Below are 10,505 nucleotides of genomic sequence, written 5' to 3' on the forward strand. Positions count from 1 at the left end.
GACCCACATAGTTAGTTATAATTACAAAACAGCATTTTATAGAAAAAAAAAGAAAACTAAACGAATGGAAGGATGTGTTTCAGTTGTTCCCATATAATAAAGCAATGACATCATCTAAACTAGTTGATAGGTTTTTGTACTACACTAATCAAGCTACCAAGAAGACATTTTATAAAACTAAACAAAATGATAACAAAATCTTTGGAAGACAAAAGATCTAAAGTATAAGGGAAATAATGGGAAAAGCGTAGCACTTCCATGCTTCACGGAATATAATCAAGCAGTCGTCATCAAAATCTTTGGTTTAAAAACATTGTAAACAGGTCTGTAGAAAAGAATCAGAAGTAATTGAACTCAATAATTTAGCCTTTAATAGATCTGAAGACAGGAATTACCTTCACAAAACTTCCACTTTGATGAGAATTGCTGGGGAAACTAGAAATGTCTGGCAGAAATTGGCTTTGGACCTATTATTCCTCATGCCATAAAAAGCTCGAAATAAACATATGACTTGAATATTAAATATAGAGAAAACTAATAAAAGAGAACTAGATTAGGTTCCTTCCAAAGCTACGGTTAGTGGGTGAATTCTCGAACAAATGTGATGTTCAAACCAACACAAAAGACAAAACCTGTAGCTAATTTTGATTACATGAAACTCAAGGTCTTTTGCATGAACAAAATTAATGCCAACTAAGAAAAGGGAACCATTTAGCCAAGGAATAACGTGCCATAATAAGTGTCTGGTATCTAAGTCATAGGCAACTAACCCATTTATAAACCCAAAGAAAAGAGACTGAAGGATGTGGGGAAAACGCTTTTCAAAAGCATCATGTGAAAGAATAGTCCGTTTGATTACCACAGTTTCAAATGACACACGAGAAATAGTATTGCAACACTGTGGAGACAGACTCTGTTTGGGGAGTTCCGACCATTTTGAAAATTGTTAGAATTATGCTAAGAAAGTGACGAATCTTCCTATCTCTTTTGATCCAGATAGTTTTATTGATAGGCATATAAAGCAAAGATAAGCCGTCATCATATTTTTAATCCCTTCCGTATCGGAATATAAATGCATCCGACTTTCAACAAAACTTGGCAGAAGTTGAGTATGATGCTCACTTATGATCTGCACGTTCTTTTATGAATATACTAAACAGAAGCACATTCAAAACCCGTGTTTATATTGGAACATTAGCTTTCTGTTTGTTTTTCCATTAAAATGGGAAAGGGGAGAGAAGGTCAAGTGATCATTTATTCCACGGCTTGTTCTTGACTCTTCTGAATTTTCTAACCAGCTAATAGAAAGCCAACAGTTTGATTTAAAGGAAGAATCTCTGTGTCAGCTTCTGTAATTTGATCTCTTTAATGATTTTATTATGTGACTTCAAGTTATCTCTATTTAAGAATGTTATTATTATTAAGGAACCTCAGAGGCTATCCAGTCTAGCTATGATAGCAAAGTAATTTAGAATAGAGCATCTGAGCCATGAAAAATTACTCCATCATGGTTGAAAAAAGAACACCAGTCTGAGTAATGATTAAGAAATCCAAGAAAAAAATTCATTATGTGTATTTTCAATCCAGATTAAAGTGGAAAGAGATAGCTAGAAACCTACAGACACTAGAGAAGAGGTCAAGTCAGAAAAGCCTGGCTCCAGGAGTTTAGGGGATGGAAAGCTTCCAGGATGAGGATCAAGAGAGAGCCAGGGACACCTGGAGCCTGAAGCTATGTGGCTCTGACTACAGTCCAGGGTCAGATGATGCAAAGCTGGTCTAAACTGCTACTGAGGTCTGTAAAAAGCATATTTTCTAGGACATTAGATATCATAGAGCAATACTTAACCCCATTCCTTATGGTTATGTGCAGAGTTTGACACTGACACAAAGTCCCAATTCAAGAAATAAGATTGGAGTAAAAAAAGAAACACCATTTCTTTTTTTAAAAAATATTGTAGAGGGGGCAGCTGGGTGGCTCAGTGGATTGAGAGCCAGGCCTAGAGATGGGAGGTCCTGGGTTCCAATCTGGACGCAGCCACTTCCTAGCTGTGTGACCCTGGGCAAGTCACTTGATCCCCATTGCCTAGACCTTACCATTCTTCTGCTTTGGAACCAATACACAGTACTGATTCCAAGATGGAAGGTAAAGGGTTTTAAAAAAATATATTGTAGATATAGGGATGCTCAAGACACCAACTTAAGACAGCTTCTCTAGATCTACAAAGGAAAACCCCAAACAAAAACATAGCCACAATGTCAAACAGAATTCCTAGGGGAAATAAAGAGTTTTGAAATTATAATATAAATTAAGTGATAGCTCTAGAGAAAAGAATTGGAAGAACAAATAACTTGGGATAGGATTTTTCAGTTACCAGATTCCCTGAAAATTTGAATGAACCAAATAGAAATAAATCACTCCATGAGATAATAAGAAAGAAAACAAATGAAATGATGGAAAAATAGAGGAAAACATAAGTAATTCCCTAAAAAATAAAGTAAAAACTGACCTGTAACAGAGATCAAGGAGAGATAATCTAAGAAATCATCAGACTGTCTAAAAATATGACCAGTAAAAAATCCAGGAAATTTAGAAATCTAGAAATGAAAACCGCCCAAACCAACCAAAACCTGTGAAAGGAAATTCTTGGTTCTCTTTGTCGATTTTGAGTTTACACTTATGAAAAAGGAATTCTTTATTCTCTTTGTCTAGTTGGAGTTAAAACTTTGGTTAATACTAACTTAAATACCTCACTAAATTGTGAAGACAGGATTAACTCTCTTTTGTCTACTATTTGATTGAATCAACACAAGCTTGAACTAGATGGAGGAGCTCATGCAAACCACTTAGTGAATTCCCACCCTACTTAGTGCTAGGTGAGAAGCCAGCAAGATGCTTGGAGAGCTCCACCCTTTTTTCTAACTGAAACAGCCAGAAACTTTTAAATTATTGCCATAAAAGCAAGCCCTGAACTCAGTCTGAGGAGATGGTCTTGGAGAAGGTAGTCTGAAGAGACTGCCTTCTGGAGAGATAATTTTCTGACTGAAGAGAGTTTTTGAGGGAGTTTTGTTGGAGACTGCAGCTTGGATCATGGGCTTGGAGCTTGGATTCAATTTAGATTCTGACTCCTGGACTACATTTGGTGAGTGAAAATGGCTGACTCCTTTCCTAGTTTCCTAAGAGACTAGCTTCCATCTTGGAACTACCCACTCTCCTGGCTGAGGACTAGTCTGTACTATTTTCTCTAACCTCTTTCACATTCCTCTATTTTATTGCTTCCCCTCTACTTTGGTAAATAAACTTCTGACTTGAGATATAGTAATTTTGGCAATCATGTTATTGCATATAATTTAAGTCCAACCACTAAATTTAACCTATACAAACCAAAGGGAAAAGTAGAACTAGGAAGAATGCACCAATCTCCTCCCAGTATTCTAAAATGAAAGCTCACAGGAAGGTTATCAACTATACAAGTAAAGAATTGGCCAAGAAAGAGGTACATGAGACTATTTCAACATGAAAATGTGGCGGGGTAAGCAGATATCACATGAATCTCACTCTCATTTGAAATCAGACAAAGGAAATGCTGAATACAGAAGAATATATATAGATGTAGAAATGGGGGAGGGGGCAAGGAAACAGAAGAAAACAAGAGAGGAGATTGTAAGGAAAGGGGGATTTAAGGAAATTATCATTAAAAGTAAAATAAAATTCAATTCTGAAGAGGGTAAAAAGGCTTAAAAGAAAAGGTATTTATTAAAGAACCTGTGATCAAAGATTGAATAAGGAGAAAAAATAGCAGACATCAATTGACAGATCACTAGTGTTGGATATCTCTCTCACTCATCATTCTCCTCTTTAGAGAAACTTCTTTGCATTGAACTAGAATCTAATGTTCTTTCTGGATCTAACAAAAAACGATACAAATTATAACTACATCCCAGTTGCCAGTATTACCTTTTTTCCCCAGTCCTGTGTAAAAGTTGTTCTATAAACATATGATTTCATATTTCCTGCCTGCTAGATTGAAAATACATAGGTGCCATTATGCTTCTAGAAAGAGCATGATTTTATTCAAGACGAGACCTTTGTACAATATGGGTATCCATGGTCCTTTAGTCAAGGGATTAGTATGACCTTCAAAGTCATGGCGAAAATGATGGCTTATTGGTGTCCCTCAGACACTGGGATATACCGAGCTTCCCCCACGCCTTCCCTGCAAACAGACAGACCAAGTATTTGTGCAAGAACGAGACAGGGGGTTGTTGATAGCTATTATGAAGCAAAGGCATTTTCTTTCTTATGGTTTTGCTTATGCCCCCAGAATGTGGACGAGGGCATGGAAGGGAATGTATTTGAAAAAGAAACTATTTTCTTTCCCCTCGGATTGCTTCTTTCAAGCATATTTTAGCCAAGAAAAAAAAAGACATATGCCTAAACCTTTATATGTGTGTGTATGCATGTCATGCCTCAAACCCCCGTAACATTCTGATTTTGTTTGCCATCCTCTTTGGGCTTTTATTCTTTTTATAACTGACAACTGAATAGAAAGTCTTAGCTTTTCGGCACTTTCCCCAGTGTCCATCCTTCCTCAACCTCCCCCTCAGCTTTGTCCAGTGCTGGCCGGCTCCTGACCTCACATCAGTCTCCATGAACTGAGCGTGAAAAGGAGCCCTCCCTCCTTCAGATGTTGTCTCCCCAGGCAGGACGCGACCTCCTCTGATCCGCGATGGCTTCTCCTTTCTCGGGCTTTGAAAGGGAAGTTTGAGTTACTGGAGGGACAGTGTCGCCATTACCAGAAGTAGGAACGCTTGGAATAGGAGCCTGTTGGAAGACACGAGACGTTGAATGTGGGCTGCCAGTGGAACGCCCACGTGCATGTATGTCCATGTTGTCAGCCTAAAATACAGAACCACCGAAGTAGTTGGAATAAGCGCCTTCCATCGAGGCAGAAAGACTCATCCGGGAAGCTCCACGAACGCCAGTCCTGGGACTTGCACTGGACTACAGAATGCCTCGTGCTTCTGGAGAGTTCTGGAGAAGTGGGAGGTCTCAGGCCTGTCTCTAGGCAATCTAAACAGACCCAGAAGCCGAGGTGCCACGCATCTCCTAGCCACAAAAGGAGAAGCTAAGAAAGCCTACAGGGTCTAGCTGAAGACGTGACGGTATCTGCTAACCCGCTCTGGGGGTGCCTGGAGGTTTAGGGTTCAGCCTGGGATGGGGATCAATTTAGAGTTTCTCAAAAGCAGGTTGTCACCCCCCTTTTGGCCATGGGATTACACTACTGCCCAAATGGAGTCTGTCCAGGACAGCTTGAGAGTGGCCCTCTGGTTTGCCAGGCAGGAAGGAGAGCGAGGGCTTGGTGCGTGGACACCTGCTTAGCGTCCGGGGGGTGCTCCTCCTCAGCCGGAAGTCAGGCACTCTGGTCTCCCCAGAATCGCTCCCATTTCCCGTAGTATAGCCCGTCTTTCAAGTCCTGGGCAGCCACAGCAGACTGCAGCAAACGTTTCCTTCTTCCACGAAAATCTCCCGCGTAATAGTCGTTCTTGCACATTTCCTTGCTGGAAAAGAAATCTACAATCAAAATTCCCAAACTAGGAACTCCTTATGCTTTGAGTATTTGCTCATGCGCGTATACAAGACTAAATAATAGTCAGCCAAGCAGACATTCAGTCATTTGGATGATTGAAATATTTTTATGGACATAATTTTTTTGATATATGTGTAAAGTAATAGACCAAAATAATATACCGGATAATGCTAAAAATCCTGATTGAGTAAAAATCCCAAACAATATTTTAAAAAATGCTTGCTCAGACACATATATATTGGCTCACCATCAAGAAATTTAAACACTGAAAGTACTTACATGAAAATTTCAAAACAATTTTAAAATTAAATTTCAATATTAAAATTTCACCTAAAACTGCTCACTTTCCTTTGTGAAGAATAAAATGCGAATTCAACATTCATATTTCCCCCTTCTGGACAATGACATGTTGAAGATCTCAAAACAAAATTCTTTAATTCACTTTACCTGTTTATTGAACAAGCGCAACCCAATGGATTCGACATTTCACTCATATCATTATTTTTTACACTTTTATGTCAGATCCCTTTGAATTCATCCACGTGACTGGGGGTCTGTTTAAGCTACAAAATCCTAGGTAATTCTTTCCTACTGATAATTACGTTAACTTCCCCCAAATTAACTTCACTAAATCTAAATCGATTTCCATCTTTGTTTCACAACTCTTCCAACATTTCCCAATTCTTTTTATACCGGCGTATTTTCAAAGTCTTCATAACAAGTACCGGGTAAATGGCAAACTCATTCATCCACTAGCTTGATAAAGTTCTACATGCCTCCACCGCCTTCAGTTTTTGTGTCGCAGCATCTAATCTTCATGATTATAGAGAACAGAAGAGGGAGACAAAACAGGAGAGGTGTGCTCCCCTGAGTGGGAGTACCAACCAGTGCCAGGCAGCACTCGGCTTTGATGAACGTCCGCTTATGGAATGGAGGCATAAAGAGCCACTTATACTATATAGAAATCTCTAGGTATACAAGTGGAGTTCCACTGTAAGTAACTCAGCTGAGCATCCTCTCGGATTTTCCCCGAGACAGAACTATAGCTGCAGCTCCCCGAGGATACCTCGCTGGGGCTACTGACATCTTAGACCAATTTGTTCTGCAGCATTTCTTCCAACTACGTTCCCATAAATGTTCATCTCGAAAGACGGTTTTCCCCGATCCTGTTTGGTTCTAAATATAACTACCACGTTGTTATCAGCATGTCCGATGGAAAAATGATCACTCTACTATTCTTTCCTGAATTCTCCAATTCTCAGGTTGAGAAATGAATTGCATTCGGCAGTTCGACGTAGCTAATGAATATATGATCATGTACACCAACTTAGAGAAGCACTCTGGGCAACGGGCTATAAATCTCCGAAACACAGAATTCGAGTTATGACAAACTCACAACAAAATAAAGATAGCTGAACTGAAATTGGCCTACTTGAGTTAGCTGTGAAGAATAGCTTGTTACCTTTCGGACTTCTCTGGTTCTCAGGTTAGAATAACTGCCAACTTTTTTATTAGAAATTCTATAAAATCAAATAAAACAAGAATTTTTATATACAAAGAAGATAGCACATAAATGAAATCACACTTTTTTATGTTGCTGATTGGGACAGACCATAGAGCTACTAAATAGTCAAAATCACTCTTTAATCAAGGGCAAAAGGGGTGCAGTGCCAGGAGGCCTCGACACAGAGCCGCGCCACACACGACTGCACAGTCCGAGGATTGACCTCTGGCCGCTCTGGTCACTGAGCCCTGGGAGTGCCACCGTGCTCGATGGGCTCCAGGGAACAAAAGAATTTGGGGATCCTCTATACCATTTGGGGAGTCCAGGGGCAGGGAAAGATGACTGACATTGCTATAGCTACAAGGAAATAGGAGGGTTCAAACTACACAGATAGGATACAATCAAGCTTGGGAAAGGAATCCTAGCTAGAGGCTGGGTGTAGGAGAAGGGGCTTCTTACACTGGATACCAAAGGCTGGTCCCTGCCCAGGGGTGGGTCTTCTTGGGAAAGGGTCTGATTCAATGGGGGAGACCACCTAAAACAAAGAGGGTCCTCTTGTATAATTAGTCTCACCCAACTAGGACTGTCCTTCCCCTGAGGGTCCCCCACTTAATCTGAAGCTGCCAGCCTGGGATTCCCTTCAGGGTAGATTCCCAGGGGAACAGGGAACAAACTTGGGGTCTCCAACCTATGAGCTGGTCCTGAAACTTGGGGTTCACCCGATCCCTCTAGGCCACAAGTTTGGGCTTCCTAGATTCCATGTTGACCATGTTTAACTTAACTTTCTTCATATCTACATGACAAGTCCTCTCCTCAATCTCTCACCTTTGGCCAGCACAAAGGAAGCTGCTGTGACCATTTTGGAACAGATGGATTCTTTTGCTTTCTCTCGATATTGGGAAACAGACCCAGCAATATTGGGTCCAAGGATTTACACCGTCTTAGAACTTTCCAAGGTGACTAGCTTAGTTCCCAGCTCTACCAAGAGTGTCCTCACATTCCAGTTTTCCCATAGTCCTCCGTTTGTCATTTTGCCATTTTGTGATTGTTGCCCCCCCACTAATACCTCAGATTGTTGGGGGACTGCATCTCCCCAATCCATAGAGAACACGTTTCTTATACTTCCATCGATGTCTCTTTGATTAACCTTATGCTTGCCAACCAGAAGGTCACTATAACCTTTTACTACTGTTTGTTCGGCACAGGCACCGCACCCCCAGAAACTCAGGCAAACTATCAGCAGGGAAATGCCTCCCGACTCCCCACCCAAAACACTTGGCCTTGGAGATCGCCCTCCTCTGATGGCCCCATGGAACTGAGGAGGACAAAGAGCACACCCCCTTCCTTCAGCCCCCAAATCATGAGAACCCCCCATGCCCTCGGGCTACCCAACCCCTGGCTCCACAGTCATGTCCTCACTGCTGTAGAAAAATATAAACACCCCAGAATGGAGGCATTCTGGGAGCAACCTCCCAGCCTGCTCCACTCGTGCTTCTTGCTGGCCCCAAACCCAACATTACTAATCAATCTCTCTTTACTTTTAAGCAAAGTTTCAGAGTCTTGCATTCTTGCCAGAGGTGCCCTTCCTGAACCCCAGGGGTGCACCTCGCCCCCCACAACATGTGGTGTGTCTCTTCAGGTCCACCGATGAACCTTTCTATTCCTTAGCCAGCGCCTGAGGAGAACAAAGAGGGTGCTTCGGCACACCAGGAGGCTGCTGACTTGCGAAGTCTTCTCCATCTGCCTGGAAGAGGTCTTCTATTGACTAGGTAGCTCCCAGCTGGGGGCAGGGGGCAGATCTCCAGGAAATGGCTGGGCCATTAGGGCTCTCTGCAATTGGACAGAAAGGAGGTCAAGAAGAAGCACATCTGTGGGACTTGAGGAATCGGGGTTGTGGGCACAGGAGCTCCTCACTAGGGACTTCCCAAGTGAAAAAATCCTTCCTAGCACTAGCCTGGGGAGCCCCACCCAAAACACCCAGACAGCAGTGGATGCTGCTAACGTTAATCTTCCGAACTTAAAAAGGAAGAGATAAGGCCAATCCAACAAGGTTTACTAACCCCTAAAGACAAAATTAGATGTCTATGGAATGGGTGCACTCTGCAAAATTACATCAGTAGCTCCAAAAAATGGGCTGCAGGTGTGGCCTGTTCTTCTCAGAAAAGCAGAATCCCAATGAATTCTGTCAGTAAAAAAACTTAACAGAATTACTAAGGAAAGCTTAAGATCACTTTTTTTTAAACCCTCACCAATACTGTGTAATGGTTCCAAGGCAGAAGAGCGGGAAGGGCTAGGCCATGGGGGTCAAGTGACTTGCCCAGGGTCACACAGCTGGGAAGTGTCGGAGGCCAGATTGGAACCCAGGACCTCCCCTCTCTGGGCCTGGCTCTCCATCCACCGAGCCACCTGGCTGCCCCCTCAACCAAATATTTTTAAAAATACTTTTTTAAACATCTACCTAACTGGTCATGGGAAGAACTGTCCAGAGTTGCGGGGATTTCCCACCTGAATCACCAAGCATCCCAATAAAATCAGAGGTTTCTCAGCAAGGTCGATGGCCAGAAGGCAGTTTCCCGTAAAAGGTTTCTCCCCCAATAACAAACGACGGAGTTTTATTGGTTTCATGGAAGAGCTGAGAACAAGATAGAAAGTAAGGAGGCAGCCTGGGACTTACAGGTGACTTGGGGAAGGACGGCTTGAGGTTAACATTGTGACTGGGGAGGGCAGGTGTGTGTGTTGGGGGGGGGGAGGGCACCTGCGGTTGGGGGACGCTGTCTGTCCGTGAGATGTGTAGATCTCAGAGTGGAATAAGAGCGCCATTTTTAGACATCTGGTGGTGGTCGTCAGGAAGGGTCTTCTCGGACCAGCCCGTGCACGCCTGAGCTCTGAGGAGTGCGGCGCCCTTTCTGGTTTGGGATCCTTCTGGTGGCTTAGGGAGGGCTTCCGAGGGACTCCACATCCCTACCTCGTGCTTACGAACGTCACTAACCGTCTAGAAAGACACTGCGCGCTGCCGAGGTCTCCGCAATTGTCTTTCCTCTATAACTTCCATCCTTTCTTCACTTCCTTAAGTCGAGGGGAGGGGAGGGGAGGGAGGTTGCTGGTTCAGAAGCTCCGCCCTGAAGGCTCCAGAAACTCCACCCCTATTTCTTGGCTTCCACTTCACTCTTACCTGTGGGCTTTACATCAGCTTTGCCAGAACCAGCTCTTCCACTTCCACGAGAAGCTCAGGCCGATCACTTAACTTGCTCAGTCTTTTCCCAGCATCAATCACGAAGCATTCCCCCAAATATTTCCTGTCCATGTGCAACAACCAGTCAGGGCTGCAGTCCGAGAAGCCCCATGTTCTCGGGGCTTAAACAGTTTGAAATCCCAGCACTAAATCAAAACAGGACTGAATCTCTGGGACCAAA

At 42.8% G+C, this 10,505-nt stretch overlaps 1 long non-coding RNA gene across 1 annotated transcript; it reads right to left on the minus strand.

Annotated features, from left to right (window-relative positions):
• Positions 1-244: 244 nt before the first annotated feature.
• On the minus strand, positions 245-10,175 carry LOC130458926 (uncharacterized). The gene is made up of 5 exons (XR_008918269.1): positions 9,848-10,175; positions 9,598-9,724; positions 8,631-8,922; positions 7,051-7,108; positions 245-5,559 (listed from the first exon to the last, which is right to left on the minus strand). It is a non-coding gene; the product is annotated as an uncharacterized LOC130458926 (long non-coding RNA).
• Positions 10,176-10,505: the final 330 nt, after the last annotated feature.

Source organism: Monodelphis domestica, chromosome 4, assembly GCF_027887165.1.
Source record: "Monodelphis domestica isolate mMonDom1 chromosome 4, mMonDom1.pri, whole genome shotgun sequence".
Lineage (NCBI taxonomy): Eukaryota > Metazoa > Chordata > Mammalia > Didelphimorphia > Didelphidae > Monodelphis > Monodelphis domestica.